General features: G+C 34.9%; 1 pseudogene across 1 annotated transcript; it reads right to left on the reverse strand.

Moving 5' to 3' along the window:
• Positions 1–805: 805 nt before the first annotated feature.
• LOC308435777 (SEC14 domain and spectrin repeat-containing protein 1-like) lies at positions 806–15317 on the reverse strand (annotated as a pseudogene). Its single transcript has 3 exons — positions 15204–15317; positions 2158–3458; positions 806–1505 (listed from the first exon to the last, which is right to left on the reverse strand). The product of its transcript is annotated as an SEC14 domain and spectrin repeat-containing protein 1-like (transcript).
• Between the last annotated feature and the right edge of the window lie 5003 nt (positions 15318–20320).

Consider the following 20320-nt stretch of genomic DNA (forward strand, 5'->3'; position numbering starts at 1 on the left):
TTAGAATTGTAGGTGTGATGTGACTCAGTAAGCACAGGCTCAACTTCTCCTTTTTCAACCGGCTGTATAGATGTTGTCTGCAGCGAGACAGTCTTATAATCAGTTTGCCAAGGATTATCAATCACTTGGGTTCTTTTAAGGTTCTTCTGTAACACCTTTGTATAAAAACTTCATTACATATACCACAACCCAGAACCAGAGACTTCATTTGTTGATGAGAAATGTCCAGGTAGAGCTCCATCTCCCCTGTTATTTGCAATTACATTTATATCTTCTTCAAATATATACATAGTATAGGAATATTCTGTATTAGGTTTCCACAGAACCACTCAACGTATCCTTAGGTGTTTTGTTTGCTTTTTTAAGAAAAATTTTATTAAGCACAAACAACTTTATGAATACAATAGAAAAATACCTTTCAAATAATACGATATATCAAAAATCTGAAGGGTTTTCTTCATATAGTCAATAAAATAATCAATCTTGAAGAATTACAAAGTAAAATTTTGAAGACACTACTATTCACTAACAGTGCATTCACCACTAATAGTGAATAACACTATTCACTATTGACCATTCAAATCTTAGTGTGGGTTGTTCATCTACAAACTGACAAATCAGGTTCAGCATGAAAGCAAAGTCTCAGTGCAGTGGTTAGGTTACAGTTCCTGTTTTTACAATACCAGGAGTCTACAATCTCAAAGAATGTTGTGTGATTATGCCTTGGTGATGGAGAAATATTAGCATTTATAGAGAGAGGCCTGTCATGGGAAGAAAGGAAGCTTATCATGCAGTGAAATGCATCTTAATGAGCTGTGGCTAATCCTGTAGTATGCCAACAGCAAGGATGTGTGAGAATATGACCTGCAGATCTGTGGGAACTTGGGACATTAGCTCTCTGTGGTGACCATTTCAGGATATTTTTGCTGCAGTAGGTCCAAGTAGATGTAGTTCCATCATGATAAACCATGGGCATAGTGAGTCTATTCAAAAGTTATCGTACAATAGCTTCAATTTCCTCAAACTTCTCCTCATCATTAATTGGTTCAAGCTCTTCTAGTTAGTCTTGTAAAATCTTTTCAGCATTTAAGTGAAAAACAATAGTCAGTTCCAACCTATGCACTCTGTCTTCAGATGCTACTGTAGTAAACTGCTTCCACACTCAGTTCAGTCTCTGAAATGAGACCCCTGAGGATTGAGAAGTACAGCACAGAGACTGGCACAGCACAGCTGTGGCCTGCAGCAGCTGTCTTCCATAGTCATAAGTACTCTGTTTAACATCAACTCATTTTCTGTGTTTTTCCAGTAAAACTTTCATTTCCTGAGCATCAGCATCCAATCTGATGTGGTTCTGCAGCAGGGCATCCATAAGTTCACCATGTCATCACATCTTTGTCTCCTAAGCAGCATATCTTCTATCAAGTCTTTATTTTCAACTGTTACATCCTTTCCATGGGCCCAGGAAGCCTGATTGGAGATCTGATCCAGGAGACCTTGACCTTTTCCTGTTTTTTTTCTTACAACTTTATTTTAAAAAACCAGAAATACATGTGCAGATTTTTAAAGGCATATTGGCATAAAACTATATGAATGTATTTTTATCAGTAATTGATTTTTTTAAAGGTTTGATAGTATGTACTGAAATCTTACTATTTACAATGATCATGAAGTATAGGTAAAACAAACATAACATGGAAATAATCAAAGTTTTCTTGGTCTGTATAGATTAATCATAATAATTTTTAAATACCAAAAATTGCCACAAGGCTATCTTCTTAGCTCTTGAGTTATTAATGATTTCAGACCTAGGTATACCCCACTCTGAGAGGGTGCTATACTCTTATTGTTTTTTTCCTTTTTCTAAGAAGGCTGAGGCTTCCACTCTTTGGTCTTTCTTTTTTTGAGCTTCATATGGTCTATGAGTTGTTTCTTGGGTATTCAGAGCTTTCAGGGTCTAGTATCCAGTTGTCAGTGACTGCATATTGTGTCTGTTCTTTTGTGACTGGGTTATCTCACTCAGGATGATATTCCCTAGATCCATCCATTTGCCTAGGAATTTCATGATCACTGTTCCTAATAGCTGAATAGTACACCATTGTGTAAATGTACCACATTTTCTGTATCCATTCATTTACTGAAGGACGTGTGGGTTCTTTTCTAGTAAGCCTTGCAATCCCACAGCAACACATTTTAGCATCTCTTCAAGCAGTTTTAAAGTTTGCTGAATCAGTGTTTCATCAGCTGGTGCTGCAGGTACATCTATGCAATAGATCCTTAGTAAACTGTTCAACTACTGAGACAAGTCTTGAGCTACACCATGAAATCCCAAAGCTGCCTGCAGGAGATTTTGCCTAAATTCTAGCTGACCTAAACTCTGACCTGTTGATAGCAAATGTTGATAAGCTGTTGCTGTAGAGACTTCGAAGCCACAAGATCTTCCTCATCTTCAGCATGTAAGAGTGTTGCAATCTGCTGGTTAAGCTCAATGTATATTGCAATGCACTCACTGTGCTGGCTCTCAATCACACTTTTGTGGGACCTGGGAAGCCTTGATTGAGCCTCCATTGCCCCATTGTGCTCTCAGTTGCTCATTTCCAGGTCCTTCAAGCCAGTTCACAGCCTGAATCATCTTCTACTGTGTCTCCTCCAACTGTGTGTGCTTACTGCATTGACTTCCTGGTAGTGCATAAACTGCTCCTGGAGGGAGTCTAACAACTTCATAACTCGTGGCTGCGAGAGCAATTCATACTCCATAGGAGACCATGATACCCCTCCATCTGAGCAATTAAATCAACACTGCTGTAATTCATATAACTACTCATGCCCTGTCTGAAGAACCATGTCAGGATAAACAGATAAAAGAATGTTTAAATCTACAGGCCTTTCTTACTCCTGCTCATTCCCCTTATCACCTCCATTGTTAATCAGAACAAGTTCATCTAGCAGTGGTGTAGACTCCTTTGTAAACTTCTCAATGAGCAGCCTCTTATTTAGCCAGTCCATGTGATCATAGGTGAGACACACACCAAAGTCTTCTGTCAACTGGTATGGCTCTGTGTAATGAGTCAACTTATTGGTAGACACTAAAATAACCTCAAAGCCAAGTGTATCCATCCTGTTCTTTCCAAAAAACAAAAATGTATTACTTTCTTATCCCATAATTCATCCGGCTTCACTAGACAAACAAGGGATACCTAAGCTGGAACAACATTATGCAGCATTAAGATGGCTGTCTTCACCATATTCCATTGAGACTTCCTTCTATCCACAATCACAGTGAATCCTCTGCCCTTGCATTTCTCACTTGGAATGCTGAGTAGGTATTCCAAAGTGACAATCAGCTCATCTATATTTGTCTGTTCAAGGCATAATAGAATTATCAAGATGAGTTCACTGTGTCTGTCCTTTCCTCCTGAAAGGAGGGCCAACTTCTTCAGGGTGGGCAATATCACTAGGGTCTTGATTTTTCATCCTTGCCTCTGGCTGGCATTAGTCAAGCTGGTAGGCGTTGTGTACAACACAGGGACACTGGAGCCATAGGTGGAGAGCTGGGTCTAAATGTCCTTATACCTGACACTCTTTGTAGTTCCTTATTCTCTTCCCTCTTCCCACCCTCTCCAATCTGATCCTCCCATTACAGAATTTCTATCCATTCATAGCTATATATTCTATTTTTGCACTTCATAGAGACATTCATCTATAGGCTATTTCTTTAAACCTACTTCTAATAAGGGCTATCAAAAACTTAGACTCCCTCTAATCCATGGCCTACTGTTATGGGAGAGAAGATGATAAATAGGACAAGGGTTTATGAACCATAGGGCTACTCATTCTCTGCTGTCAGGATACTAGAAGTCAAGTTCAGTAGTATCAGGACACCACACATGAATCAGTAGCAGTGGCATGATCCAGTAGAAACTACAAGGCCTCCACCAAATTAGCATGAGTCAAAGGGACTGCCCAGGAGTATCTTGGTCTCTGGGAGAAGTTCTCTGCCACATCTCTCTCTATGGTCATGATTATACAATGATCAACAAAGGCAAAGACAAGAGACAAATGAAATATTAGAAAACTGGCTGTGAAACCACAACATCCCTATTAGTTGAATCTATTTATATTTCCTGCAAACATCACATGTCCTCCTGCAGGTTTTACTTCAGCAAAACCAAGTGAACAGCCATGTGAATCGCCATCAGCAAAGCACAATGTGTGTCTGAATTATGTGACATATCCAGAAACTTCCACATCATTCATCCGAGTTATATTCCATTGTGTAAATAAACCATATTTTTTATTTGTACACTCCCCATGTATAGCCTGTTTCCAATTTCTGTCTATTATAACTAGAGCTGCAATGAGCATTGCTCAGCAAATGCCTCTGTAGTAAGGCGAAGTATCCTTTACATAAATGTCCATAAGAACTATAGTTGTATCATGAGGTAATATGAACTTATCTTCCCAAGGAACTGCCACAATGGTTTTCCTATTAGTTATACAAATTTGCACATCCAGCAGCAATAGATGAAAGTTTCTCTTACTTCTCACAATCTCCAGCATAAACTGTCATTATTTTTTATCAATCTTGGCTATTCTGACAGGTGTACGATGAAATCTCAATTTGGTTTTGACTTGCATTTCTCTGATATCTAAAACTGTTGAACATTTCTTTAGGTGTTTCTCAGCTTTTGCTTTCAACTTTTAAAAAGTATCCTTTTATATCTACCTCCTATTTCAAAGGGTTTTTTTTTTTTTTTTTGGTTTGGTTTGTTATTTTTTATTTCTTTACATATTTTGTATATGGATCCTCTTTTGAATGTGTATTTGGCAAAACACTTTTCTTGTTCTCTAGGGTACTGCTTTGATAGAATGATGCTGTCCACTGTCATAGAGAAACATCACAGTTTCATGAAGTCCCATTTATTAATTGTTGATTTTAATACCTGTATTAAGGGTGTTCTGGTAAGAAATGCTTTTCTGGTGCCAGGTACCTCAACACTCTTTCTATAAGTTTTATTGTCACAGTTTGGTTTTTTAAGGTTATTGGTCTATTTGAAGATTTGTACCAAACTGTAAGTAAGGACTGATTTGTATTCTACATATAGCTGTCCAGTTAGACCACCACTAAGTGTTAAAGATGCTAGTTTTTGTCTAATACATATTTCTGACTTATTTATTAAATACCAAATGTTTTCTGATCTGTAAACTTACTTCTGTGTCATCAATTAGGTTCCATTAATCATTTTCTCATTAATCATTTTAAGTATAATTTCTCTGTTACTATACCTAGCTTACAATAGGAGATTGTGATACTTCTAGAGTACCTTTTATTGTTTAGATTTTATATATATGTTAATTTAAGCTAACATGAATTTTGTCATGTTTCCATATGAAGTTGAAAAGTGTGCTTTCATGTTCTGTGAGGAAGTGTGTTGGAATTTTAATGGGGATGGCTTTTTATAATATGTTCATTTTCATAAAGATCCGAGAGCATGGACACACTTTCTATCCTCTAATATCTTCACCAATTTCTTTCCTCAGTGTTTTAAACTTTTTATCGTACAAGTCATTCATCTTGTTTGGTGAAAGTTATCCCAAAATATTTTGCTCTGTTTGAACCTATTGTGAGGTTGTTTATGTGATTTCATTCTTGGTCAATTTGTTATTTATATATCAGTGGGTTATTGACTTTCGTGAGTTAATACTTTATTCAGCTACTTTGCTGAAATGATTTATCAGATGGAAGAGTTCCCTGGTAAAATATTTCAGATCCCTTCTGCAACTATCATATCACCTGCAAATAAAAATACTTTGAGTTCTGTGCTACATATTAGTATTGGCCGATATCCGTCAGTTGTCTTATTGAGCTAAGACTTTATGTACTGCACTGAATAGCTATGGACCTTCCTCCATTTGGGTTGATGTTGACAATGAGCTTGCTGCAAACTATATTTTAATGAGAAATGTCCCATGTTTTCTTATTCTATTTAGGACTTGTACCATTAGGTAGTGTTGTATATTTTTAATGGTCTTTTCAGCATCTAATGAGATGACCAGGTATGTTTTGTCTTTCAGGTAGTTTTTATAGTAGGTTACATTTCTCAGATGATGTATGTTGAACTATCCCTACATCTATGGTGTGAAGCTTATTTTAATATGGTAGATGATCCTTTTGATATAGTTTGCAAGTGTTCTATTGAAAATGTTTACACATATATACACATGGTAAACTGGTCTGTAATCCTCTTTTTTCAATATTATTGCAGATTCTCTGTATTTACATTTCAAATGGTAATGTAATTTGAAACATCTATGAACTAAGCCCAAGGGAACCCATAAAAGAAACACTACTGTATTGAAAACTATAAATTGGCCTTCACACAATAATTGTAAGTGACAGCAGTACTGACTGTCATGTTCTTCCCACAACACTCCCCTATCTCTCACCCTAAACTTTCTTCCATGACGGTGCTCTCTTTCTCTCCCAATCACCTTCTCCACCTCAGTGCCTTGACTGGTTGATGAAGTAATTCTTCCCACAGTTTTGCAAACCTTTCAGGTCTTTCCATTCTTTCTCTAGATTTTTCATTGGGTTTCCCCGTGTTCACTCTGATGTTTAGCTGCAAGCATCCTCATCTGTATCTTTGACTCTCGCAGAGCCTTTGAGGAGACATCCATATCTGGTTCCTTCCAGTAAACACTTCTTAGCATCAGCAATAGTGCTTGAGATTTGTATGGGGTGGTTCTCCAGGTGAGGCACTCTCTGTAGATCTTTTCTTCAATCCCTGCTCCTCGATTTAAACTTGTGATCCTCTTTCTTTGTTGAATCTTTATGTGCTTTGGGTAGAACATAACCTTTGGCTTTGTTTGTACTCCGAGTTCCTGATTTCATCAGTGCTTGTTTTTATATTTTATTTTTAATTTCTATTTTTAGTTTAGATATTCTCTCTGTCATTTATATAATCTTGCTAAAGGATTGTTAACCTAATTGCTAGCCTAATGATTTTTTTTTCAAAGAATTAACTTTTCATTAATTACTCATATTGTTCTGTTTAAATTTTTATTGATTTCAGTACTAAATTTTATTATGTCTTCCTATCTATTCATTTTGGGTATATCTTCTTCTTCCTGGAGTATTCAGTTATGTTATTAGGTTACTAACATAATTATATATATATACATGCCCATAGTGTGTTATTAATGTTCCCTTTAGAACCATCTTCACTCTATCTGGGTATGTTCTATATTCTTTTTCATTCAATTATACAATGTCTATACTTTCTTAATTTCTCTGTTGACCGTTGTTTTAGTCGGTAATGAGTTGTTCACTTTCCGTGAAACTATGCTTTGGGTTGTTTATGTGGTTGTTAATAACCAGCTTTAATACATGGCAGTCTGCTATGTAGGACATTAGTTTGATTTCTTTTCACAGATGAGAATTACTTTGTGTCCAAGTATTTGGTTAGGTTTTTTTTGAGAAATTTCTATGAGCTCATGAGAAGTTATCACATTTGGGTTAACTTACCTTTACATATATGTTAATTTTATTTGACTTATGATGTAAGTAAGCTCCAGTATTTCCCTGTTTAATTTGTTGGGATGACCTCTCTACCCATGACAGTCAGTACTGCTGTCACTTACAATTATTTTGTGAAGGCCAGTTTATAATTTTCAATAAAGTAAATTTTCTTTTATGGGTTCCCTTGGGCTTAGTTCATAGATGTTTCAAATTGCAATACCTTCTTGGTAGATTTTTGATTTGATGAGTATATACCAATTCTTAAAATTGGTTATGTTTTCAAGCCTTAATTTTTGATATTAAAATGGCTACTGGTTTGCTTCTTAGGTCTATTTGCTTGAATATATTTTCTCATCCTTTCAGTTTGACTAAATAGGTACCCCTGGTGTTAAGATGCATGTTTTAGATACAGGAGAGAAATAGTTCATGTTTTTAAATTCAAAAGGTTAACCTGTGTCTTTTTATTGAGAAACTGAGACCATTGATGTTAGGTTTATCAGTGAACAGTGTTGATTCATGTTATTTCACTGTGATGATTTCAGGTTGACATTTGCTGGTCTGAAGTTATTCCTTGTGTTTTCTTTGTTGAGATTACCTCTTCTTGCTGAAATTTTCTTTTGAGTGCCTTTTGTAGAGCTGGGCTCAAAAATAGATAATTTTATTTTTTTCTTATTGAAAAACTTTATTTTAAAAAACAGAGATAGAGTTACAAATTTTTAAGTAATTTTGCACAAAAGTATACAAATACATTTTTAAGGTTGTAATTAAGTATTTGTGGGTACATATATATACACATATGTATATATGTAACAATAATATAGGAAAAGATGTTATTAATTTGAGGGGATAGGAGAGAAACTGAGAAGGACTGTAGGAAGGAAAGGGGGATGTGATATAGTTCTATTTTATTTTAAAAAATAGATAATTTTATATTTGGTTTTTATATTTGGTTCTATCATCAACTGTGTATCTTATAATCAAGTTGTCTGGCCACCATTGTCTCTTAGAGATGGTAGAATATGTGTCCAGGTACTTATAGCTTTTATAATCTACTTTGAAATGTCAAATGTTACTCTAATATGTCTGCCTTTATGTGTCACTGGGCCTTCTTCCCTTGAAAACTTTAGTAGTCTTCCTTAATTCTGTACATTTCGTATTTTAATTATTATGCCTTATGGGAAATTTATTTTTTGGACTAGTCTACTTGAGGTTTTGTATGCTTCTTGTACTTGAGAAGTATTTTCTTCTGTTAGGTAGGGGAGGTTAATTTTAATATTTCTTTGTAAATATTTATGTGGCTTTGATCTGGATTTTCTTCCTTCATCTATTCCTATTATTTGTACATTTGCTTTTTTGAAGCATAGGACAAAGCAATGCTTCCAGTTAATTAGTTCTTCACTCATATTTTTAATTGTGCACAAAGGCAGACTAGGTCATTTATAGTGAATATATATGTAAAACGATGAAGTCTCTGTGAATAAAATGAATCTCTTATGTTGGCATAAGTTATATTTAAGAACTCTAAGTATACTGAGCTGGATAAACTCTCAATTTTCCTTTGCAACTATTAATACATAACTTTAGAAGCAAGAATAATATATTTTCATTGCATGAGTTTTTTAAAAGTAACCAATGAATATTTTAATTCTTTGAATTATGCAACTTCTTTATCATTAGAATACTTTACCTCTTTTGTTTACTTTATATATTCAGTTTCCTAAGTAAGAAAAAAAGGAAGGAAGGCAGGAAGGAAGGGAGAAAGAAAGAAAGAAAGAAAGAAAGAAAGAAAGAAAGAAGGAAAGAAAGAAAGAAGGCAAAAAGAAAAAAGAAACAAAAGGATACTAGAAAAACCTGTTGGGTATCTAGAAATCTTGTTTTGTATAAGAAATGACTAACATGGTTTGCCAGATTAAAAGCTTTTAAATTAACTAAACCCCAAACAGATGAAAATACCTAAGATGGATTTTCTTGATTGTATTACATGTCAGAAGACCCGCACTAAATTTGGATGATTTAAGGTCATAAGACTTAATTTAAATCTGAACAAATCTGATTGTGGCCTATGTAAAATAGCACTGTACTAATAAACTTTGGCCTGCTTGCCCTCACTTTTGATGATAAGCTACTGTATTCTGCTTCTGAGGTGTGCTTTTGCTTCATTCCAAACGTGAAATTAGGACTGGCTGAGTTATCTAACCTCGTTGACCAAAGATTTTGTCCTTTATTGGAGTCAAAGATTGTTGAAGTATTTAGACAAGGGACTATAAGTAGTTTTAAAAATACTATTTTGAAAACAAAATATATATCAGGATTTTTTTTTCCTGTAGAAAACCCTAACTAATACTGTGACTGTCTAGACACTTTAGTAGTTTCCCAAACACTGACACCATAATGAAAGCACCAGTGAATCCATGAACTCACTGTGCAGACAGCAGCACTAGTCAAAACAAGAACGAAGGTCTAGTCCATCAAAGCCCCAGGTCTAGGAACATTCCTAAATGTGTTGACCTTGCTTTTGACTTCTGTATTTGTGCTTCTGGTTAACCTTTCTTGCTAAATGAGGTATAACAATGGAGGATGTGCTGTTTGTGCCTAAAAGTCACAAAAGTCAGAAAAGGATTTTCTAGAATGCAATGAAAAAGAAAACACAACATACCCAAACCTATGGGATGCAATGAAAGCAGTATTGAGAAAAAAACTCATAGCGCTAAGTGCTTCCAAAAAGAAACTGGAGAGAGCTCACATCAGCAACCTGACAGCACAGCTAAAAGCCCTAGAACAAAAGGAAGCAGATATACCCAAAAAGAGTAGACAGCAAGAAATAATCAAAATTAGGGCAGAAATAGACCAAATAGAAACAAAAAGAACCATTGAAAAAATCAACAAAACAAAGAGTTGGTTCTTTGAGAAAATCAACAAGATTGATAAACCCCTAGCCAGACAAACTAGAGGGCAAAGAGAGAGTATCCAAATTAACAAAATCAGAAAGGAAAATGGCGACATAACAACTGAAACTGAGGAAATTCAAGAAATCATCAGATCATACTACAAAAACTTATACTCCACAAAATTGGAAAATCTGGAGGAAATGGAAGAATTTCTAGACAGATACAAGGTCCCAAAGTTAAACCAGGACCAAGTAAACCACCTAAATAACCCTATAACACCTAAAGAAATAGAAGAAGTCATCAAAAGCCTCCCAACCAAAAAAAACCCAGGTCCAGAGGGGTTCAGTGCAGAATTTTATCAGACATTTATTGAGGATATAACATCAATACTCGCCAAACTATTCCAAAAGATAGAATCAGATGGAATATTACCCAACATATTTTTTGAGGCTACAATAGACCTCGTACCTAAACCACATAAAGACCCTACAAGGAAAGAGAACTTCAGACCAATCTCACTTATAAACATTGATGCAAAAATACTCAACAAAATCCTTGCAAACCGAATCCAAGAACACATCAAAATGATCATTCATCATGACCAAATAGGCTTCATCCCTGGGATGCAGGGATGTTTTAACATAAGGAAATCTATCAACGTAATCTACCATATAAACAAACTCAAAGACCAAAATCACATGGTCATCTCACTATACACTGAGAAACATTCGACAAAATCCAACACCCCTTCATGTTAAAAGTCCTGGAAAGAACAGGAATCCAAGGTCCATACTTAAACATAATAAAAGCAATATACAGCAAACCAACAGCCAACATCAAACTTAATGGCGAGAAACTTGAAGCAATCCCACTAAAATCAGAGGTATAACAATGGAGGATGTGCTGTTTGTGCCTAAAAGTCCACCCTGAGAAGGGCTTGGGAACTGCATTTGGTCTAGGATATCCAGTACAGTTGCCAGCCAGCTAGCTAATAAAGACTTTTTAAGGGCTTGAATTCTGAGTTGTTTTCTCTGGTGAATACCTCACAATGATACAACATGTGTGAGCATTAATGAGTTATGTTACTTTCTTGCCTGCTGCTGTGTTAACATGAAATGGTATTTTATTTTCAACACAGCTATACCTGACACAATTTATTATTGTGTCCTATGTCACAGTTAGGATTATGTCACATTGTAATTATTTTTACTTACTATTAATTTAATTTTAATATTTATAAAATACAAAGATTTATTCAGGAGAATAAAGATATTAGAGAGTAGTCTTATATATAACTTAGGTTTTAATTAGCTGTATGTTTATGGATATCTAGTAAAAAAAATTATGCCCAACATTGTGATTGCTACAGTATAACCACTTTGGTCCTTGCAATCAGTGTATATGAAAAAATATTTTTATTATAGTTTTTCTAAAAATTAAGACATGGTTATTTTGTAGATTATTTTCCTCTGCAAGTAAGTTTTGAATAATGAGTTGTACTTTTCATTCATGTCAGCCATCTTAGAAATAAGGCCAATAACTGATAACTAAATTCTTATCATACTTTTTTTTATCACTGATATGCAGCTATTAAATTTTAAACTCAGTTGCAGGAAACATTCTTATTCATAGTGATATAACAATAGAGTAGAAGTAAGTTTATTTTCTAATATTGTTTTTAAAAGATTTGGAACTGCGATGTCTGAATAGGAAGAATGGCAGTTTTCTCTAGAAGAAAAAGTTCCATTAAAATGAATATATGTGAAAAGAAAACATTATTTTACTGTCATAGTCTAATTTTCACACTGGTGAGGCTAAAAACACATGTGTTACCCAGTCTACAATGCTGGATGCCTTTGTAATAACAGTCTATCTTTGAAAACCAAAGAGTTGCGGCTTCCATGTTGGTTTTGGGAGTTAAAACATCTGGGTACTGATAAAATCAGATGAAGCACACAAAGAAGAACAACATTGATATATTCAGCAGCTAGAAGTAAAAGGCAGGCAAGGAAGAAACATGGTTCCTTCCTCAGACATTTTTATATCCTGGCTGGCACAGAAGGGTCCAGGACACTAGGTAAGAGTCTTTTCGCAACTAATTCTTCCACTATATGGTCTTTTTTAAAAGTGGTTTATATTATAAATTTTTCTATCATTTTTATTGGATAGTTTATGTATTTAAATTTTGAATGTGAACCCCTTTCCAGGTTCCTCCTCCCATTTCTTCCCTCCCCCAACTTCTATGAAGATATTCCTACTCCTAACTCAACACCCTGACATTGCACTTCAATGGTGACCTCCAGCCTTCACAGGACCAAGGGCTTCTACTTCTATTGATGGCAGGCAATGCCATCCTCTGCTGCATATGTGGCTGGTGCCATGAGTCCATCCATGTGTACTATTTGGTTGGTGTTTTAGTCTCCTAGGAACTCTCAGTGGATGGGAGGAGTTCTGGCTGGTTGATATTTTTGTTCTTCCTGTGAGGTTGCAAAACCCTTCAGTTCCTTCAGTCTTTTCTCAATTCCTCCATTTTTATCCTCATGCTCAGTCCAATGGTTAGCTGCAAGTATTCTCATCTGTATCAATATGTTTCTGGCAGAGCCTCTCTGGAGACAATCTACCTCAGGTTACTCTCAGCAAGCACTTTTTGGCATCAGCAATAGTAACTGGGTTTGGTAGCTGCCTATGGGATGGATCTCCTGCTAGGGCAGCTTCTGAATGGCATTTGTTTTAGTCTCTTCATCCCTCTATTTTCTCTCAAGACTATTTTGTTTTCCCTTCTAAGAAGGACTGATGCATCCACATTTTATTCTTCCTTCTTTTTGAGGACCCATCTATAGCACTCCAAAGAAGAGCCCCAAAACTTGCTCCAACATATAACAAGGACAGATCTTCCATTATGTTCATAGCAGCCTTATTTATAATAGCCAGAAGCTTATACAATAGTAGTGAAAATGGCAATTCAGCTTTTCTATAACACATTGTTGTTTTTGAAAGCCTGAAAAATTTCAGTTGTTCCAGTGTTGTGGGTAAAGTGGAAACTATGGTCAGTTATTTGAAATAAAGTTTTGTTTATGAACACACATAGAAATTAAATAACTATCATAAAATGAAGACCTGTTTCTTATGCATTGCTAAAATCAGTAATAGAAAGTTTCCTTAAAAAATTAAATTAAAAAATTTAAAAAATTTTCATAAAAATGTTAATTTCTTTTTTAATTTTTATATTATTTTATTTTATTGGATATTCTCTGTATTTACATTTCAGATTGTATCCCCTTTCCCTGTTCCTCCATCTCACTCCCCTCCCGTTTCCCCCTGCTTCTATGAGGATGCTCTACCACCCAGCCACTCCCACCTTAATACCTCAACGCTTTTACACTGGGAAATGAGCCTTCACAGGACCAAAATCTTTTCCTCCTATTGATACCAGACAATTTCATCCTGTGCTACATATGCAGCTGGAGCCATGGGTCCCTTTAGATATACTTTTTGGTTGGTGATTTAGTCTCTGGGAGCTCTGGGTGTTCTGGTTGTTTGATACTGTTTTTCCTATGTGTTTGCAAACCCCTTTAGCTCCTACAATTCTTTCTCTAACTCTTCCATTGTGGTCTCCATGCTCATTCCAATTTCTTGAACTAGCATTTAACTGTATAGGATTATATTGTAAAAATTAATAACAGATGTGAGATTGTGCATGTACATGTACACGTACCCAGACACACAAACACACAGACACAAAAAGACTTTACAGGGACCTGTATTTATTACTTACCATTACCTTTTACATATTGTTTTTGGTCTTCCAAGAATAGTCTCTATTTTGTTATTAGTTTCCTTAAATGTTAAGAAAGTAATCTTGATGATTATTTAGCCATTTTTATTTGACAAAAAGTAAACTACTCTAATTTATGCAAATAAATTTAAGTGTATTTTCTTCTACCACTTAACATATCTTCAAGAACATTAACCCAAACTACTTCTTATTTCTTCATAACTAAAATAAGTAAGATTGGCTCTTTTATTAGTTATATTTATTAAAATATGTACTTTCTTGAATTGATATCAGAAGGATGTCATGTCCCTAGTATGATTATGATTTCAAGAGCCCATGGAATTTGCCCAAGGACATTAGCGTGCCCTCTATTTCCATCAAGCAGAAACATCCATTTGGTTGAATTACATTATAACACATTTCAAAGCCCTAACTGGATGAAATGAATAAATGAGCTGTTTGGCTTCTATGAGAGATATTAATTCAAATTTATTGAAGGATCACTGACTCTTCTAGAATTTGAACTGCTTGCTTCAAACAACATTGAGTAAAGAATTACTACTTTTTTTTCTCAAATCCATATAGGAATTGAGACCGTGCAACTTAAATTTCTACATAATATTTTTAAACATATATTTATTTGGCAATTACACATATGCATACATTTTTGGTATTCAATTTTTATTGATTCTTTGTAAGTTTCATATCATGTACTGAAAACCTACTCATTCCTCCCCTTGTATCTGCCCTCCACACTTTCAACACACCCCTAAAACACACACACATAAAATAAAATAAGCAAAGCAAACATATTTTAACCATAGTCATACTTTCTCCAAAGACATTTCCAAATAGTCAAATTCCCAACTTCATGTCTTTTAATTTAATTTTGTCATACATTGACATGAAGTTGTATTTCCCTGATGGTATCTTGACTTATCTTGTTGGCTTGACCTTCTTAGGTAACTTCATGTGCCATGAGCTGATGAGAGTGAGGTGGAAGAAACAGCATTTCCTACCATACCTTTCTATCTTCTTCATTTTCTACTTGTTCAATCCCTTTTTCAAAATATTCTATGGGACTTGTAATATCAGGGGGTTGATAGAGGCTTATGAATGAACATTCATGAAAACGCATTTAAGAATTACCATTCCATAGTTATTAATCTCAACATCTTGCCTAGTTGACTCTATCCATTTCCACAAAAGGAAGAGGTTTCTCTGACCAAAGTTGAGAACAGTATTAGTCTATAATAGTAAATCTTTAGGAGGTAATTTGATATATCCATTTAGAGAAACAACAGTATTAGTTTGCCCTAGAACCTAAGATCTCTAGAGAAAGAGGATTTGCCCATGATTACAGAATAAGGCATACATTTTTTTCAGGTGAAGTAGGTCTCAAATCTTATCAAAAAGTGGTAGATTACTCTCTCTCTTTTTTTTTACTTTATTTTAAAAAACAAAGATAAATGTACAAATTTTCACCATTTTGTATAAATGTATATGAATACATTTTTTAAGGTTGTAATTAAGTATTTGTGGATATATATACATACACATATTATATATGTAACAACAATATAGGAAAAGAGGCTATTGATTTGAGAGGATAGGAGAGAGACTAGGAGGGGCTGTAGAGATGAAAGGGAGATGTGATACAGTTCTATTTTAATTAAAATATATTCTTTTTTTTAACTTCACACAGTCTGTGAGTTGTTTCTGGGGTGTTCAGAGCTTTCTGACATTAGTATCCCATTATCAGTGACTGAATATTATGTCTGTTCTTTTGTGATTGTGTTATCTCAGGATGATATTCTCTAGATGCATCCATTTTCTTATGAATTTGGTTAAGTCATTGTTTCTGATAGTTGAGTCCTACTCCATTGTGTAAATATACCACAGTTTTTGTATCCATTCATCTACTGAAGGACATCTGGGTTCTTTCCAGTTTCTGGCTATTATAAATACAGCTTCTATGAACATTGTGGTACATGTGTCTTTGTTGTATGTTGGTGCATCTCTTCAGGTAGTACTATGTCCAATTTTCTGAGGAATCGCCAGACTGATTTCCAGAGTGGTTGTATCAGTTTACAACCCCACCAACAATGGAGAAGTGTTCCTCTTTCTCCACAAGCTTGCCAGCATCTGCTGTCATCTGAGTTTTGGATCTTGGCCACTCTGACTGGTGTGAGGTGGAATCTCAGGGTTGTTTTGATTTGCATTTCCCTGATGGCTAAGGATGTTGAGCACTTCCTTAGATGTTTCTCAGCCATTCGATATTTTTCGATTGAGAACTTTTTGTTTAAGTCTATACCCCATTTTTTAATAGGGTTGTTTAATTCTCTGGTGTCTAGCTTATTGAGTTCTTTGTATACCTTGGATATTAGGCCTCTATCTGATGTGGGGTTGGTAAAGATCTTTTCCTAATCTATTGGTTGCTGTTTTGTTTTCTTGACAGTGTCTTTAGCCTTACAGAAACTTTGCAATCTCATTAAGTCCCATTTGTTAATCTTTGACCTTAGAGCTCGAGCCATTGGGGTTTTGTTCAGAAAATTTTCTCCTGTGCCTATGTGTTCTAAGGTTTTCCCTACTTTCTCATCTAATAGTTTCAGTGTACCTGGTTTCATGTGGAGATCTTTGATCCACTTACACTTGAGCTATGTACAAGGAGATAAGAAAGAGTCTATTTTCATTCTTCTGCATGCTGAGTGCCAGTTGGACCAACACCATTTGTTGAATAGGCTGTCCTGTTTTCCATTGAATGTTTACAGCTTTTTTGTCGAAAATCAGGTGACCATACACGTGAGGGCTCATTTCTGGATCTCCTTTTCTATTCCATTGTAGATTACTCTCTTAACTTTTATGTAACTGCTCCACTAGTGGTCAGCGTTTTTTTTTTTTTTTTTTTTTTTTTTTTTTTTTTTGTTTGTTTGTTTGTTTGTTTGTTTGTTTTTTGGTTTTTTTTGGTTTTTTTGTTTTGTTTTGTTTTTTTTTTATCTGGTAGGCTATATTGTAGAATATGGAATCAGTACTGCATAGAACAATAACTTTTCTTCTCAGCAGCCTTCATAGTAATTTCTGGTATTAACTATTCAAATAAGGTATGGGTCATTCATAGTTGATTTATCTATGTTCTGCAACTTAAGTATGTTCCATCTTCAGTAATAGGGCCTTACTCTATAGAAATGGTGGACAACCAAAATAAATGTCAATAGCTATACTGTTTTGGCATTCTTGGACCATCAGAGTCTGCTTAGTCAATTGCTAATAGAGAAGAATCCTATATATGATGTCAAATTTTTCATTTAATATCCCTTATTACCTGAGGGAATTATTGGTTTCCCATGCAAGAAATCTATGTTGAAGTATCTTTTTGTTATATTTGAATTACTACTGGTCTCCAGATAGCATTTTTCAAAGCTACAGAGATGTCCAGTAAAGCTCGGGAACAAACTAACAGATGCAAGCATTCTTAAAAGACATAGTAACATTTTTTTTGTAAAACCCCAGAGCCCTCAACATAATTTTATTGCACCTACTTTTCATTATGTGCTGTTCCCAGCATGAAACAATTCTAAAAGATGTTAGTTGTGTAATTAGAAAAGGATATTACTAAATAATGACCTTTTATTTTATTATATGTTACTTCAGGATGGCTTCCATTTGTTTCTGAGGCATAAATTGCATTGCATTTTTTTTAATCAAACAGTTGAATAAATACCCTTCTCAAGGTAATCCTCAGTGGATTCTTCAACCAATTCCTCTTCCTCTTCTTCTTCTTCTTCTTCTTCTTCTTCTTCTTCTTCTTCTTCTTCTTCTTCTTCTTCTTCTTCTTCTTCTTCTTCTTCTTCTTCTTTTAACATAATGACTTTAGTTTGTAAGTGAGAATACAATTCTATTCATTTAATTACCAACTATTCTTTATTAAAGAATGTTATATATAACTTTAGCATTTTTCTAAAAAATAGATTTCTTATTTTCTATATTGTACCTGAGTAAGGTCAGAATGATACAAGAAAAAATATGTGCTTACATACAAATAAACAAAAACTCATTGCTCATCAGATAAAACAGAGATATTATCAACGATTCACAAGGCACACTTCATAAGACCTTAATTTTTCCACCCATTTTTTTAAAAAAACGTGATGTAATATTTAATCCACAAATATTCATAACCACATCGAAATACTATTGCTTTGATGCCAGCCAGTAGGAGAATAGATAAGGGAAAGGAGCAGTGCTTACCCTGAGGTACTACTATGCAATTTGTGAAAAGGGTAAACAAGCATGGTCAAGGGAAGTAAAAATAAAGACACGTGGGAGAGATGGCTCAGTGATTAGAAACAGAGGTCCTGAATTCAATTCCCAGCAACCACATGGTAGCTCACAACCATCTGTAATGAGATCTGATGCCCTCTTCTGGTGTGTCTGAAGACAGCAGCACTGTACTCATAAAATAAAACACACATGAAGAGAATAACGTGTTACCAGAGGAAATCCACACATAGAAATTTTTCTTAGGATAAACTATGAATACTGTAAAAATTCTTTCTTGTTTGGCAAGAATGAAAGGCATTTTATACACAGCCATGGGTATTTACAAAGTCCTAGGCAGCAAATAAAAAAAAAAAAGTCATTGTTTCTGGTGGCTGAGTAGTATTCCATTGTGTATATGTACCACAATTTTTGTATCCATTCATCTTCTGAAGGACATCTGGGTTCTTTCCAGCTTCTGGTTATTATAAATAGAGCTGCTATGAACATTGTGGTGCATATATCTTTGTTGTGTAATAAGGTGTCTCTGGGGTATATGCCCAGAAGTGGAATAGCTAAGTCTTCAGGTAGTATTATGTCCAATTTTCTGAGGTATCGCCAGACTGATTTCCAGAGTGGTTGTATTAGTTTGCAACCCCACCAACAGTGGAGAAGGGTTCCTCTTTCTCCACAACCTCGCCAGCATCTGTTGTCATCTGAGTTTTGGATCTTGGCCAATCTGACTGGTGTGAGGTGGAATCTCAGAGTTGTTTTGATTTGCATTTCCCTGATGGCTAAAGATGTCGAGCACTTCCTCAGATATTTCTCAGCCACCAGAAACAATGACTTGACCAAATTCTTAAGAAAATGGCTGCATCTAGAGAATATCATTCTCAGTGAGATAACCCAGTCACAAAAGAACAGACATAATATGCAGTCACTGATAATGGGATGCTAACCGCTGAGGCTCACACTGCCCCAGAAACAACTCACAGACTGTATAAAGTCCAAGAAATAAAGAAAACATAACAAAACAAAACAAAAAAATCTCTATACAACAAGAAAACTTTGACTATATCCATGTTACATTTTGTTTTACATGTACTTTATGCTCATTGTAACTATTAAGTTTTCAATGCATACTATCAAACCTTTAAAAAATCAAGTACTGACTAAAAAATATATTCATACATTTTTATGTAAAAATAATTTTCAAATCTGAAAAAAAGTACTGACAAAAATGTATTGTATAATTTTATGCAAACAATGCTTAAAATCTCTACATTTATCTTTGTTTTGTAAAATAAAGTTGTTAAAAAATAAAAATAAATAAATAAATAAAATAAAGCTAGGAAAAAAATAAGACTCGTAGACAACAGGGAGACACTTGGTTAGGAAGACAACGATGAAGGTATCAGAGGATGAAAAGTGAAGGAAAAGGAGGTTGATCAAAAGCTGAACATGAGGTAGTCTTGCTAGTTTTGATTATTTTTGTAAGATTTATTTGTTTTTATCTATATGTATGCATGTTTTACCTATATACATCCACCATGCCCAGTGCCCTGGAGACCAAATTGGACCATCAGTTCCCCTGCAACAATTATGACAGATGTGTATTAGCTTCCATTTACATGATGGGAGACAAACTGTGTCCTCCAATAATACAAATGATGCTTCTGGCCACTAAGACACCCCTCAAGCCAAGAATAGGATGCTTTTATAAATAGGTTAGCCCTCACTTTGAGTGTTTAGAATGTCAGCTGCTCTTCCAGAGAACTCTTGTTTGATTTTTTGAAGACATAAGGTCATTTACAACTAACTATAGCCACACTTCCAAGAAATACAATATACTATTCTGGTCTCTATAGGCATTACACAAATCTA

This window comes from Micromys minutus (assembly GCF_963924665.1).
Source record: "Micromys minutus genome assembly, chromosome: 23".
In the NCBI taxonomy this organism is placed as follows: Eukaryota; Metazoa; Chordata; class Mammalia; order Rodentia; family Muridae; genus Micromys; species Micromys minutus.